The sequence below is a fragment of the Halyomorpha halys genome, unplaced genomic scaffold (assembly GCF_000696795.3).
Source record: "Halyomorpha halys isolate HHAL.00 unplaced genomic scaffold, Hhal_1.1 Scaffold532.1, whole genome shotgun sequence".
Classification (NCBI taxonomy): domain Eukaryota; kingdom Metazoa; phylum Arthropoda; class Insecta; order Hemiptera; family Pentatomidae; genus Halyomorpha; species Halyomorpha halys.
This window is the reverse complement of record NW_027104827.1, coordinates 485,527-500,891: the sequence shown is the minus strand read 5'-3', so window position 1 is coordinate 500,891 and position 15,365 is coordinate 485,527. Positions and strand designations below refer to the sequence as shown.

Below are 15,365 nucleotides of genomic sequence, written 5' to 3'. Positions count from 1 at the left end.
AATCTATTGAATCCTAATATTAAATTGTATAACAGAATACAATATATATGATATAAACATTATGCTATAAAATACTTGAGAGGTTGAGGGAGATTTTTGTCATGATATTTGACAATTGTGCACATGAAAATAAAGATCTGACATAGTGAAGAAGAAATAATAAGAAACTACATATTCTCAATCAAGGTTGGGCTTTTAGTGAGCTAGCTGTATGTATCTGAGCTGACCTATCCGGGCTCTTAGTGAGTTGTATTTATCGGAGTTGACCTGCCCAAGCTCTTATAAACTGCTGGAGGATTACATCAATTGATTGCAGTAACGTGCTTTTTTTTTATTGATGAATATTACAATCTACCACATTCTTGGGCAAGAATTATTAGTGATAACTGATTACATTCATACTAAAATAAAATAATATAAGAATAAAAAACAATTACATAATAAATAAATAAAATATCTCTCTAAATATGTACAAACATAAGGATAAAGAAAATAAACATAATCACACTATGTACAGGAAAAAAATAATAATCACCAGTCGCATTTCCACTCTTATAGGCAATGTTATACATTATAAACCTGAGGATCTGTGAGTCCACTCTATCTCCCACTTATGAGAGGTTGAGTAGAGCTCTTTGAGAACCCAGCGCATCCCTCTCACCACGTCACTGGTAATGAGCCAGAGGAGGCTGAGTAAGTGCCCTAAAGCCGCAAATGCTCCTTGAGTGGAGAATCTGATCACTGCCAGAACTCCAATTGTCTATTTGTATTTTACAATAAGTCTCTTGCACCGTTTCTCAATTTAGATGCAGTGTATATGGAAATTGGATGTGGCTGTTACAGGATCGGAATGGGAGGATAGGATACCTGTATCGGCAAATGTTGCCAGGAACGTGTCGGGATTTTTGGGAATGTCAGCAGTGAATAGGATGTAGAGGACAGGACCCAAGACACTGCCTTGGGGAACTCCTACCTCTACGGGATAGATGCTTGAGTACTCAGATCCACTTCGTACTCGAAAGGAGCGAATTGAGAGGTAGGAGCGCAGGATAAGGTGTAAGGTTTGAGTTAATACTTGAGCTTGAAAAGCAATCCGGCATACCATACCTGGGATTGCAATAACTGGCAAAGACTTTTGGAGGAGGCCCAATCTTTGTAACAGAAACTAGTACCTCAGATATATGTATGTATGTACTAATCCTTGATCAATCATCAGCAGTTGAAAAAGTATAATTTCAATGGATTTCCTTTAGATTGCTTAATATAAGCTCTGGTATATCACCTGGTATGATTCCGAGAACGCTATCCTCTTTACGATATATAAGATTATTTTTTAATTAAAATAAGATTATTGGTTATTATTTTTATACAATTCTAAATTCTAAAATAGTCCCTTAATTCAACTATTTACGTTACAACCATTTCAAACTCTATAGTTGTAAATTGTTTATAGCCCGTACTGCAATTTACTTTAGTATCATTAACATTAATTCATAAAATAACTATTAAAGTACATAAAAAGTTTTAAGAACAACAATAAAACTAATAATTGATTCTATAAAAACATCTGAGAGATTCATATTATCCTCTATCATGGAAGTTTCTTGTGCAATAGATCTATAAAATTATAAATATATATAGAAACAGTATTCAGTCATGAATCTCATTCTGAAATTGAAAACAGTTCTGCCATACAGTTGAATATGAAACATATGGAAACTATAAATATAGTAAGATACTAACATTCACGATAATGGAAAGAAAATTTTACTTTACAAAGGTAATCATGGTCGTAAAGTAAATGTTTTTAATCTATGTTATTTATTTATGAATATCTTTTTAATTTAAAATTTATCTAAATAACTCAATAGATCTATTATTCATTTAGATAACGTTAATAAGTAACATATGAGGATGAAAAGTGGAAGAATACCATCTCCTTACTATTGTACATCGTTACTACACTACTGTACACACAATATGTGGACATATTGTCAATCATTGAAAAAGGAACATCGTAAATGAGCAGTGAAACTCTTGATAATACAATATAAGCTTCCAAGAAAAGTATTTTTAAGGGCAAACGTACATTAGTTGAAACTAGATTGCTACCTAGTTCTCATCAACTACAGTAGATACTCGGGGAATAATAAGGAATCCTTATATATTGTTCTCAAAGTTTTTTTCCGTGCACCATGTCTGTCTTAGAACTAATGATTGAAACATCTTTTTGAAGATTAATTTCATTGCTCAACATAAGAATTCTACTATTCACTGCTTTATCCATGGTAGGTGACGATTAACAGGTATTATTCGTCCATTTCTTGGTCTTTTAGGCGGGCCATTCATGAAGTAAACATATGTAGTTTTTCGGAATCACTATCTCAAGGCCCTAAAATAAAATAAAAGGAAACAATGTATGCTAAATATTATCTCTTGAAAAGCTGTAACTAAAAACTGATTTTTTTTTTTTTTACTGCAGTGCTAAAACGATTTCACTAATTTTATAAAACATGCCTTACCTTAAATTTTTCTTGTTTTACTCAATCCCCTAGAAAAACACGAAGACAATTTTTATATTACTCGATTTTATGTTACATGTCGTTTTGGACATTTGAAGGTCAATAAAATTCCTGATTCTATCTTCTTTTTCCAACGCATACAACGATTATCAGAAATTAAAGATAAAGCAGAGTTAGAAACAAATAGCTTGATTGATTCGAGGTTTTACCGTGGAAGGATTGATATCAGATTCTGAGAAAATCAACAACATATGGAACATTAAGGTGATTATAGATGATTTAATCCGTGACAAAGTAAGGAATATTGAGGATTGTAAGAAGGTTTTTGGCCTGTAAGGAGTGCATACAAGAGTAATTAGATGGTTTTAAAGCTCTAAATAGTCATAATCGACGAACAGTTTCCTATCGTGCATAAGGTTTCCATGTTATTCGTTTGTTCTAATGCAGTGCTAAGCAGTGGATCTTTTTGACAATGTTAGGTGGATTATTATTAAAGGGCACTGTATAACAGGTACTCATGAACTTATTTTAATCCTCCAGTAAGTCCTGTTCCACAAATTTGGAAGGTGGAGAATCGCGAAGGTCGAGAATTATTTGCATTCCAATTTGTAATTCTCTGCTTAATGTGGGTAATGGAATCATCGACAAACACTTCGTGATATGGGATTCCTTCAGAAATCGCCACTTCTACTGCCCTATCAGCCAATTCGTTACCCGCTATTCCGCGGTGTCCAGGGATCCAGATGAAAAAACACTAATGTAATATGTGTCTTAATAATGGTCGATCTCTTTATAGTGGTTATGTTATGATGTTATCGTTCCATCGACTATAGCTAAAGGCTTAATAAATAATGAAAAAAAGCCTTGGTAGGGATGATTTGATGCTTTTGTGGGAGAAGGCTGTTCTTGGATGAGGTAAGTTAAAGTTTTTGCGATTTTGGAAAAAATTGCCAAACCTTCAACTTTAGAAGACTAGGTGCACCTCTTTTGAGCATTTTAATGCTCTGTTATTGTACCTTTACCTGTGAAGGTTTCTTAGCCTCTGTATCTCACATGAATACATTTGGATGGTTCATCACGTTATGGATGGTTCTTAGCCGATTGAGGTAATGCGCCAAATTTGACTGGCTCGTGATTGTTGTGGCAGCCATGGTTCGAATCCGGCCTCCGGGATAGACTTTTATTTTTTTATTTCTGCTATACAGGGTTCGCCAGCAGAGGAGTAGTGCGCTAGGATTACGTATGCCAGTGCTACCAACAATGAGTAATGCTGACATTTATATATGTGGTCCAACGAAATAAAAACTTGAGCCCCCAACATGATCAGAATAGAGTGGTTACCTCTAGATAAACTCCCCCCTCCCCTCGTATGTCAGAAATGACCAGGAGGTGTTAGTAAAAAAAGGGGGGTTCCGTCGACTTTGGATAACAGCTACAGGGATAGTTGAATGAATGTCTCTTAAAATAGCTCTATATACTTTTTTTACAACACTAAAACTACTTTTTTTACAACACAAAGCAATAGAAATCAGCTTTTTCGGAGTTCAAGAAGTTTACAAGTTTTTATAATGCTCTTTAATATTTAATTGTGTTAGTATTTATGAATTTGATTCAAGAAAATCATTGCATGTATAACTGTCCTAACAAATCAATCAGTAATTTATTATTTATTATTTTGATTATTTAAGTAATAATCAATAAATCAGCAATTTATTGAATGAAAGCATAAAATTTTAAGTTTTAGTAAAAGGAAGTGCTTGTAACTCAGGTTCAGAGTAACTATGGACTTTTAAGTCTCATTTAGTTGAATATTAAGGGCTCAAATATTGTTGTTTATTGAAATTTGTGCACAATTTTCTAGTTTTATAGATTAGCTTTTAGAATTTGTTGGGCTTGTTCGACTCGCTATTTAGACTTAGCCATTATTTCATTTCGCGTTAGGTGAGCTTCTCGCTGTCCCAAAGGAAGTGTTTAAAAAATATCATTTACTTCTGAAAAGATAGCAATAAATATTTTACAATATCATATGTAATCATAAATAAAACATTCTTTAATAATAAATAAAAGTAAATTAGTCTGAGGAAAAGAAAAAGGATGCCTAGTGTTTTGACTGGACCTTCCTAAAATTTTAAGTCATGAAGGAATTAGATCCAGGTCTAGGTCTACCTACCTAGGTATTATATAAGAAGGGTGTTTTTTTTTAAATATTTATTTATTGCTATTTACAACTGTACATTATAACACATTTAGTAAATCTGATCTCGGTTAAATTGGACACAGGCGTGTTGAGAAACTACCCATTGGCAACACTCTAATGACGTTTTACATTAGCAGGTCTCCTGGGCATCTTCTTTTCAGGCGCCTCGGAGGATTGTCAGGAATGAAAGAGGATGCAAGGTTAGAAACTAGGGGGTTTGAGTGGTTAGGGAGTTTATAATAGAAGGAGTGATATCTGGTTCGGGCTAGATCGGTTACATAGTGAACATTAAGGTCTTTATGTATGATTTTATTTGTGAGTAAGGAGCATTGAGAATTTTACGAAGAAGTTTGGATTGCAAGGATTGAATACGAGAGGAATTGGAAGGTTTAGTGGAGCCCCAAAGCTCAACTCCATATGTCCAGATTGGCCTTAATACAGTCATGTAGATCAGTCTTTTGTAATGTGTTGGAAGTTTAGACCGTTTGTCAAGTAAGTGCTGTAATAGTCGAAATCGACGTGCAGATTCCTGTCTTTTCAATCTTGCGTGAGGATTCCAGGTTAATCGTTTGTCCAAATGTAGTCCAAAGTAGCGGATCTGTTCGACATGTAAGAGTAACATTGTTAAATGAAACTGTAGGGCAGTCGGTAGGTTTATGACGAAGGGTAAAGGTGACTCCAATTATGACACCATTCTTCGAGTGCTGTGATATGAGATTGGAGAGTTTGGAATACAATTGATCGGTTATTATTAACAGCGAGCACACATGTGTCATCGGCATACGTGGTGAGGATAGTGTTAGGATTGGTTGGAATGTCAGCTGTATAGACGGTGTAGAGGATAGGACCAAGGATACTACCTTGAAGAACACCACTGGACTCAGAATAGAGGGATGAATAGGAACCATTGTGGTTTACTTGGAATAATCTATCGATAAGAAAGGAACGATTGATGAGAAAATATGTAGGAGGAAGGAATTTACGGAGTTTGTAAAGCAGTCCCGGGTGCCTGACTCGATCAAAAGCCTTTTCTACATCAAAAAAGACTCCCGAGCAGTACATTCCGCGCTCCAAAGAAGACTAGACTACGTCCACCACACGATGACGTATGTATATGTGGAGTGGGATGTTTGGAATCCAAACTGGTGATCAGGAATTATATGATTGGAATCTAGGATGTAGGCGTTTAGAATGAGTTAGAAAAATTAATATATTCAAATAAACTGAAATAACTGGTGAAAGGGGGAGGCCGAAAAGAATACAATAAGGTTAGTTTGGAAAGTAATAATTTTGATAAGGGGAAAAAAGTAGTCTATAGATGAGATGTGATGAGGGTCGCCATTTGGGTTGGTAGAAAAGATCTTACTTGTGTTAATGGGTGCTCGCTGTCTGCCCCATATGTTATGGGTCACCTGATTGATGGTGTGTCGCTGCTTTTCAACGGAGAAAGATGGTCATTCTCTGGGCTGCGCCGCTTACCTCGATGGTGACTTTTTATCCAGGCATACTTAGTTGGCCGAGGTACCATGAAGAAAAAGAGCTCGTTCCACCCTCAAGAGCACACTACCACTCTCGTTCGCTCTCTTAGCGTCTAATTATCCACTTACATTATGGGTGGTGCTTGGTTAGGTTCATATCTCCCTCCTCTAGTATTTATGAATATACAGTCTAGCCATATGACAATAACATATAAATAATACTCCTGTGGATTGAACACCTAGTCATTGTTTTCGAATCCAAGAACCACTGGAGACAGAATAGTAAAATAATACTTTCTATGTATTATATATTTACTGTATTAAGAACTAAGTTAATAAAAGAAATGATGTTTTAGGCAAACATTTTTGAAAGCAATGTAATCAGATTTTATACTATAATAATAGTATACTAACATGGATATTGAAAAAGAGTCTGTAATCATTACGGATGAATCTAAAGACAGCCTGAGTGATGATTCGAACCTCAGCTCTGTCTCTTTGCTTAAAACCTTAACAGAAAAGTCGGAAGGCGATATATCATACTGTAAGTTGAGCTTAATAGAAAAAATCAGCCTTATTCCTAATGAACTAAGATGTCCATATTTCGAAAAGCGTCTTACTACTAGTGATTCCTATAGCAAAGATGTTCAAGAAGATATGCGAAGAACCGAACGCGATCGGAGCACATCATTCAAAGACTTTCTCATTCCGAAATACTCATCCAACGAACCAACCTTTACAAGGAAATTAAGCAGGCCCAACCTGAGTGAACTCCGCATACCACTGATGACCAAATTCAGTAAATCAATCACAGATAAAAATAAATTAAGGTCGAGTTCAACATATGTTAGTAAGCTCCTCAGCACCTATGATACAAAAAGGTCCAGGTCGAGAAGAGTTTCGACAGTTCGTTTAGATCAATATAGACAAAAAATAAGAGAAGATGAGATGTCTATGAAAAGATCATCTCTTTCAAGTACTGAATACACACCAGAAGAGAAGAAAATTATTGACGAAGTTCTAGGGGATATTCCCTATAGAGAAGAGTCGGTCTATGTTCCGTACGGGAAAGTCTCCTATTTACAAGGGATAAAGGATGCCGAAGGTGAAGAGCCAATTAATATCTTCTCTCCATCAGTACAGTTAGAATTACCCTCTTACGACGAGTCTCTTCAAGTTTCTTCAAAACACTCAAGATCATTTTTGCCCGATGAGAAGTGCATGAAAATCCGATCGAGCATGTGGGAAAGAACTCCATCTTATGAATTCACATTGGATCCAGAGGTCAATAGAGTAATCAGTAAGATTTGAGGAATAATATTGAAATATTGTTTCTGAAAAAGTCATTTTGTTCTTATTTAAATGTGTTCTTAGTGTATAATGATTATTCAAACTACGATATCAATTAGCAACCTGTGTTTATGAATTGAGGGGTGGTTCACTGTTCTCGTCCCAGTCTAATGACGTTTCTATTAATTAAAATATTCTTAGGCTTACTAGCATTTAGCATAGCATGTATCAATTTGGTATTTCCATTTAAAATTATTAAAATATTTTTTGAAACTAAATTATGATAATGGATTATCATTCCAAAAAATCATTCAACCCACTATATATTTAAAACAGATATATTGATTAAACATAAATTTTATTATTTCATTAACGAATAAAGTAAATTCAATAAAGTGCAAGTTTTCATATCGGGGCTTTTTCTCAGTCATCTTAGTTGAAATAGATTTCTTCATATTCTCATCTTCTCTTGCATCGGTAAGACTTTTTCTTTCTGTGGAGGAAGTTTTGAACAAAAGAACTATTAAAAGGAAATTCTGAAATTAAAAATTCTTAATTTTTTATTTTATTTCAGATATATGGTAATTATTTTTTATAAACTTATAATTACTATAAAACGTAACAACTAAGCGGTATTAAGTTTATAAAACGTCATAATAAATACAGTGGAACTTCAATATAACGAAATCTTTGATATACTTTTTTTCTTTTTCCATATTCCTTGAACCTGATAGAATTCAGTGATAAATATGGCTTACTATAACAAGTATCCAAACAATAACAATTTACTTTTATGCAACTAATTTTTGTAACAGTAACAACAATACATCCAAAATGATAAGTGGATAACATATTATCATAGTAGCACATTCAGTAAAACTAATTACAATGAATAATTTTTCTGATTTATAGTATACGGGCTCTATATGTTTTCGGAGGTAAGGAAAATAAAAATTCTCTGAATTTACAGATCTTGTGCTCGGGTATCAATTTACTTTAACCTTTTTAAGTTCTAACGTAATCGTATCCCTTTATATTTCTTCGGAGGAGAGGGAAATGAAAACCCTATTAGTTTTAAAATCTCAATCTCGCATATTGGTTTGTTTTGAATTGATTATCTAATTAAATTTAAAATGATATTTAAAAGTGAGCGAGTCATTTTATAGTCAACTGCTTGTTCAATATTAGGATCTCGGAAACATATGAAGCTATCTTAAATATTTAAAATCTGTAAAGATGAAGTGAATTCGATGACCGAGTTTGCAATGAAAACAGGTAGCATACAGCTATCTAAATAGCTCTTAATATCGGCATTCAGCTCTGAATTTGTGAATTTGTTTATAATAATAATTATTATTATTTGGGTAAATAGTATATAAAAAAATTAATTAATCAGTTAAAACCTAACTGATTGCCATCATACTGCACCAAGGAAGGGTCCTTTCGCTTCCACTCTTCCAAAGTCAAGAAGAAGTCGGTGAGAATATCCTCCAGCGTCGGGTTGAGTGCCATCCGAATGGTGCCCTGCATCCTTCGACTCTTCATGACAATATCAACGCAATTCCTGTACTCCTCGCCTACCTCTGGAGTGAATCCTACGATTATTTGGTTTCCCTCGCCACTATAAGAACTCTCATCAGAATCGGAGCTGCTAAGCCAGTATTCATTTATGAGGCTCTTTGGCATCTCTGATCTGATTAAAAGAAAGAGACAACTGGGAATAAAAATCCGATCATAGTTAGGGATTATTTATATCTACAGCTCATTAAAGAAAAAATAATTCACATTAACTTATAATTAGATAAACTCGTGGATTTATTACTAGTTTTAGTAAGTTTTTTATATATTTAAAAAATCTTATGTAGTTAATTAATAAACTATTATTTTCTGAAACGGCACTAAATGCTCAATTTCAGCGAAAATTAAACTGTTATCATCAAAACAAAAACAAATTTAATGTTGATACATTATTAAATTTTTTTTTAATATGATCTAAAATAAAATAATTTAATTTTATAGTATACTAGCTGACCCGGCAATGCTTCAGCTGCATTTGATGATGTATATAGATTTAATGAACACAATTGATTGTTTGATTTATATTATTGTATTTAGTAAAATTAAAGGTATACGTATACTTTATTATAATGATTTGGTAAAATAAATTGAGCCAATATATCCGAAAAAATACATTTTTAGCACCTCAAAAAAGAAAGGTTGAAAGGTTTCCGACGGTTCTATTAACGTAGCAATTGGATAAAATGCAGTTCTCTTATAAACGAATATACGAACAATAGTCACCGGAAGAAAAAACAATCCTTGGAATAAGTCGATGAGCCAAATTTCTTCGAAAAATGATATTTAGTACTTTGAGACGACACTAAAAACGATTCTTTTTTTCATGAAATATAAATATTTTTTTTAATAACAACCCTCATTGTGCCATAATATCATTACTAGATTGAAAATATTCAGACCAACTGTACTATGAAAGCGTGGCAAAATAATTTTTAGAAGTGAATCAAAGTTGATATTAGTTTATAGTACCTTAAGAACACTTATATACGAATTTTCGACAAAAATTGGAAAATAAAAGTTTATACCAAATTTTTTTCCTTTTATTCATTTTTTAAAATCAATAAAAGTACTACTACTACTACTCCAACAATCTACACCAAACTCGGCAGTGGTTTAGGGCTCTATAACTGCACCGAATGGTCAGTTGTAGAGTCCTATTAATGTACAATTCATATTAATATTATAGAATCCTATTAATGTACAAATGAAACAAATTAGAACTGGAGATATAAAATAAAACGTGTTATTTTTTCCCCTTATTTGAAACCCACATTTCGCCCTTATAAGAGGATTTAGCTTTTCAGCGGTTCTATTAACGTAAGAATTGGAAAAAAAATGCAGAGAAGTTATGAACGATTTTTAAACAATCGACATCGGAAGAAGAAAAAATCTTTCAAATAAATCGAGGTGAAAAAATTCTAATTTTTAATTTCTTTTAAAAATGGTACTTGCTAGTTAAAGGTAGCCATAAAAAGGAATATGAAATTCTTAAAAAAAAAAAAAAAAATGCTGACCTACTTTACCCCACGCCACAATATGTTTATATGATTTTTCATAAATATAATGTAGCTTTATAAAATAAAGTAAAGCTTTTTTCTTATTCCTCAGAAAGAGACGAAACGATTGGTCTAAAATAACCGTGAGAAAAACGCATAGAATTTCTGAGCTAGAAACCAAAAACGACCTTTTAATTAAAAAATTTCCATTATATATATAATTGACAGTATGTGAATTAAAAAGATGATCAAAAAGAAAAAAATAATAGTTTCCAAATTGATTGTCGACGTCTTGAACCACAATGAAGGTCTTCATTAGGACTAAAATGGTGCTTGTTAAATATATTACCCCACTCTTTATTAATTTATCTAATATTGAAACATATGTTCATTGTTTTGTTATTGACAGCTATTAATGTACTTTTTAAAAAGTAACCTCATAATGTACACATTAAGAAGTATCTTTCAAGTAGTTAATAATGAGAAAACAGTAATTGTGTTCCTTCAGGAAAACGAACATTTATTAAGAATGATGTTTCAAACGTCCATGAAATGAATCTTTATTTTGCTTTTAAAAAAAATACTTTAGGAAATGCTACAAAAAGTTTATGTTTAATTTTTAAAATTAGTTAAGGACAGATCATAATTGTCTGTAGATTGTCTGAAGTAATCAAAATAAGAATACATCCGAGTAGAGAAGTAATATTAGATTCATGTATTCTTTATATGCATCCATACAGAATGGCCTGTAAATATCAAATTTTAAAATATAAATATCACTTTATTGATCCAAAGGCATTTGCAGATATGCAAGAAATGGAAAGATTATGTGGATTAGCTAAATAGGGAAAGATAAAAAGGAGTGGGACAAACTGGAATTACTAAGATACTCTTTTTTAAATTTTAGGAAATATTAAAAGATTTTTGGTTAGAAATAAATAAAAATTAGTTTTATTTACATAAAATATTGTGTCTATTTTATTTTATCTTAAATAATTTAATTTATAAGAAGTGACAATACTTAACCATCAATACTACCACTACAGTACCAATCAAACATAAGTTTTACCTTTACATCTATTTTATTAAAACTATTTTAGCTTTCCTTAACCATCCCTTGGTTTAGCATTACCCTTATCATCTCTTTGAATTTGTTTTTATTAGATTTCACAGTCAACGAGGTAAGGAAATTCCTGTAATAAAACATCACATATACATAAATAATATCACTTTAAATCATTTTTTTATTGGTTGTTATTTACTAAAATCATAAAGTATTTATTTAGATAATAAATCATTATGAAATAAATTGAAGCGATCAATAATCTTAATAATATGCTCCCAAGGAAGCCGTTTACTTTTTATTAGATATGAATATCTCGAAAACCAAACACACTCCTACACCACATGGGAGGTCACCGAGCCCAGTTAAGAAGCCCATCTTCTCCATCTTCAGCCAGTTGGACTCGGTACTACGCCGCACTATGAGTAAGAAGACGTCTGGGTAGGATGGGATCCCGAGTGTTCTCTTGAAGATGCTTCCCAGAAAGGGTAAAGCCTTTTTTAATATTTTCAACTCGTGCATACGGATCTCTTACTTCCCAACGGCCTGGGAACATGCGATTGTAGGGCCGCTACTCAAGCCGGGGAAGAAAGGTGCCTGAGCAATACCGCCCGATTAGCTTCCTCTCGCACATGAGCAAGGTCTTCGAACGGTTCCTACACCACCAGCTTATGGAGCACTGCAGGGAAGCCGATGTTATACCCCTGAGCAAACTGGATTTCAGTGAGGTGTCACCTGCGAACACCATCTGGCGAAGCTTCCAGAGCACACCATAGGGCAGATGAAGAAGAACTGTGGGACGATCTTCATCTCTCTGGACTGCACCCAGGCCTTCGAGAGCGTGTCCCACCCGCTACTACTCCGCCGACTGGAGGAGTTCAAGTTCCCCGCTGCTCTATGCCGAATTATCGGAAGCTATCTTAGTGAATGATCTTTCGCCGGACTTCTCACCTCCGGCCTCCACCATCAGTGGAGTCTCTCAAGGCTCTGTGCTAGGACCTCTACTGTTCGTAGTTTTTATAGTAGTACCAGCCTATGCAGACAATATCGGGATCTATGCATCCAGCATGATTCCGAAGGCAGCTCTCCAACATGCCGAAAATGCTTCTGCTACTGTAATGCTACTGTAACTGCACCGAAGAGGGACGGCATCAGAGTGAACCCTGAGAAGACAGATGCCTTAGTTATGTCTTTTCAGAAGGGCAAGAAAGGCAGACTCCCCCAGCGGTCCATAGTGAACGGGGAAAGCCGAAGGATCTCGAACACCATCCTTTAACTCGGCATGACACTTGACAGGCATCTATCTACCTTCTCCAGTCACGTCGAGGAGAGACTCAAACTGGCCAAGTCGAAATCCTACAGGCTCTACCACCTGCTCACTTCACAGGAGATCTCACATCGGCTCAAGTTGAAGATTATAAATCAAGCAATCATCCGACTCTGCTCTATGGTGCCCCACTCCTGCGACACCTCTTCAAGACCCCGCTGAAAAAGCTGCAGAGTTTCCAGAATTCCCTCCTTCGGCGAATAGTCAGAGGAACTTCACTCCAAAGAGCCAGGAACAGTGCTATCCATGATGAGCTCCAGCTCCCCTCTATGCCGGAGTTCATAGCCCATCAAGTTTTTTGATGGGCTGCAGGCATGTGCTAACTCGCTGTTCAGAGATATCGCCCCTCCACCAAGTTCCGGGAGGTGGCAAAGCACTGTCCCCTTGGTCTACGTCCTCCCTACGCCGAGGGAAGGGCTTCGGGCTCTGCAGTCTGAAGTCATCTTAACCCATCTTATCACCCAGTGGAGCGGCCCTAACTGTTCTTTGTACCTCTGGCCAGCGGCTCCTGGGCAATATTGTAACCCCCACCTTCAGCGGACCCAGCCCAACCCCTTATAATGCCATATGGTAAAGGAAGGGCACCAGTTACCCCTGTTTATATACTCAGGTATGTATTAATATTGTTATATATATTTTTTTTTTGTTTTTCAATAAAGATCAGAAAAAAAAAAACCGCATGTAACATCCCAGATGCTCATTTCGAAAACAACAAATTTTCTACATTTACACATTAACATTATAAACAAAAAAATATCTTAATCGGGTTAATGTTAGGAAAGATGTAGCGAATAATGTGTAGTGAGAAAACGCTATGGGCGCATATAGATTTTTTTTTTGCCGTTGTATATTAACTTCGAAAGACTTTTTATGATGTTTATCATCTGCTGCTATAACAAATGAGATAATGAACCGTAGATTAATCATTTTCGGCATATATTTGTTTTAATTTGACTTATGTCATGCATTTGGTTCATTGACCTTTTATACTTCAAATACAATAGAAAAAACAGTCTATCATCCAATTATCCTCGTGGTTCACCTCTTCATCTAGGATGGGTAGGGCCAGATTTATTACGAGTGGCTTCAACGAAAGAAGGTGCCCACAGAAGCTACCCCAACACAATTGTTCAACGTGGATTTTCATTTTATCCCGATATTAACCAGGAGTGGCGAGTGAGAACTTGCTAGATCCTCGCAAGAGGGCTGCGAGGATATCCTCAATTGATATATTACGATGGGCTGATATATATTCATCGGAACACTGAAGAGGAAAGTATTAGAAGAGCAGATCCACATAACAAGACCTGGGGTAAGTAGACCAAGATTTGTGTGGGCTGATTGAAGTGAAGCAGACGCCAGGTTGAAGGCAACAGCATTTTTAGCGTAATGAGCGGTAGGGCCTGTTTTTAGACCAGTTATAGAACCACGAAAGAATAGGTTTACGATTTAGTTACAGTATATAAAATTGTTCGCTCAAAAACATGGTACTAGAGATTTTGGAAAACAATTAGTGTTGTTTATGAATTTATCCAGAAAATTACGACGAGAAATAAAAGACTGAATATAGATGAAAGGTCGTCAATTATCCATTTTTGTAAGTTAACAGTGATTTTTAACCGAACGAAAATTGGTTATAATTCTGTATATTCAGATAATAATTATTTAATTATATCTGTATGAATATTATAGAACATCTAAAAGTAATTTGTTCGAATTTCTTACCTGTATGTCAATAATACCCGAATCACAAATCCAGAATCCCATTCCTTTATATATACTTTGTATATTTATGAATAACTAAGTTTACATATTTTATAACCTGTTCCAATAAAATTTTGATAAACAGACATTTATAACATTATAGTAAGCATATGTCTTATTTTAATTGATAATATAACTCAACAGAAATACTAGGAAGAATAATCGATTTTTGACTTATGTAGAGGTAGAAATACTTATTATTTAATTTTATTTGTAGGTTACTTTATTATTAATGTAAATAAATAATTATTCCTATTAACTAAGAAACTCCAGTTGTGTGGCAATCCAAGAACTAATTTCTTTATTATATCTAGACAAAAGTAAAGTATTACAGGTGTATGTGACAATGTATCTCTGTTAGATCAGATATAACATGAATCTGTGGTGTGAATAGATTAAAGATGCAATATTTTTTTTTACTTTTTTTTTTCACTGGACCCCTAGATCCTACAAGATCCTTATCTTATATTTATAAGAGCTAAATAAGTAATTTCCTGATTTCTGAACGATACAGTCCATTATATATTCTCGGTTACTTTCCTTAAGTGTACTTTCATAATAAGATAGAAATCATAAGCCTCTCGTTGAGAAACACAAGACTCCATGGAGATACCTAGTGGATTATGAATAAAGATGGTTCGAGCAAGGAG

General features: G+C 34.4%; 2 long non-coding RNA genes across 2 annotated transcripts; one reads left to right on the top strand and one right to left on the bottom strand.

The window, feature by feature from the left end:
• Nucleotides 1–1,592: 1,592 nt before the first annotated feature.
• Nucleotides 1,593–7,543, top strand: LOC106683968 (uncharacterized). Its single transcript, XR_010842934.1, has 2 exons — nucleotides 1,593–1,780; nucleotides 6,554–7,543. It is a non-coding gene; the product is annotated as an uncharacterized lncRNA (long non-coding RNA).
• Nucleotides 7,544–7,828: 285 nt separating this feature from the next.
• LOC106683967 (uncharacterized) lies at nucleotides 7,829–14,835 on the bottom strand. Its single transcript, XR_001343627.3, has 4 exons — nucleotides 14,677–14,835; nucleotides 11,631–11,754; nucleotides 8,896–9,180; nucleotides 7,829–7,980 (listed from the first exon to the last, which is right to left on the bottom strand). It is a non-coding gene; the product is annotated as an uncharacterized lncRNA (long non-coding RNA).
• Between the last annotated feature and the right edge of the window lie 530 nt (nucleotides 14,836–15,365).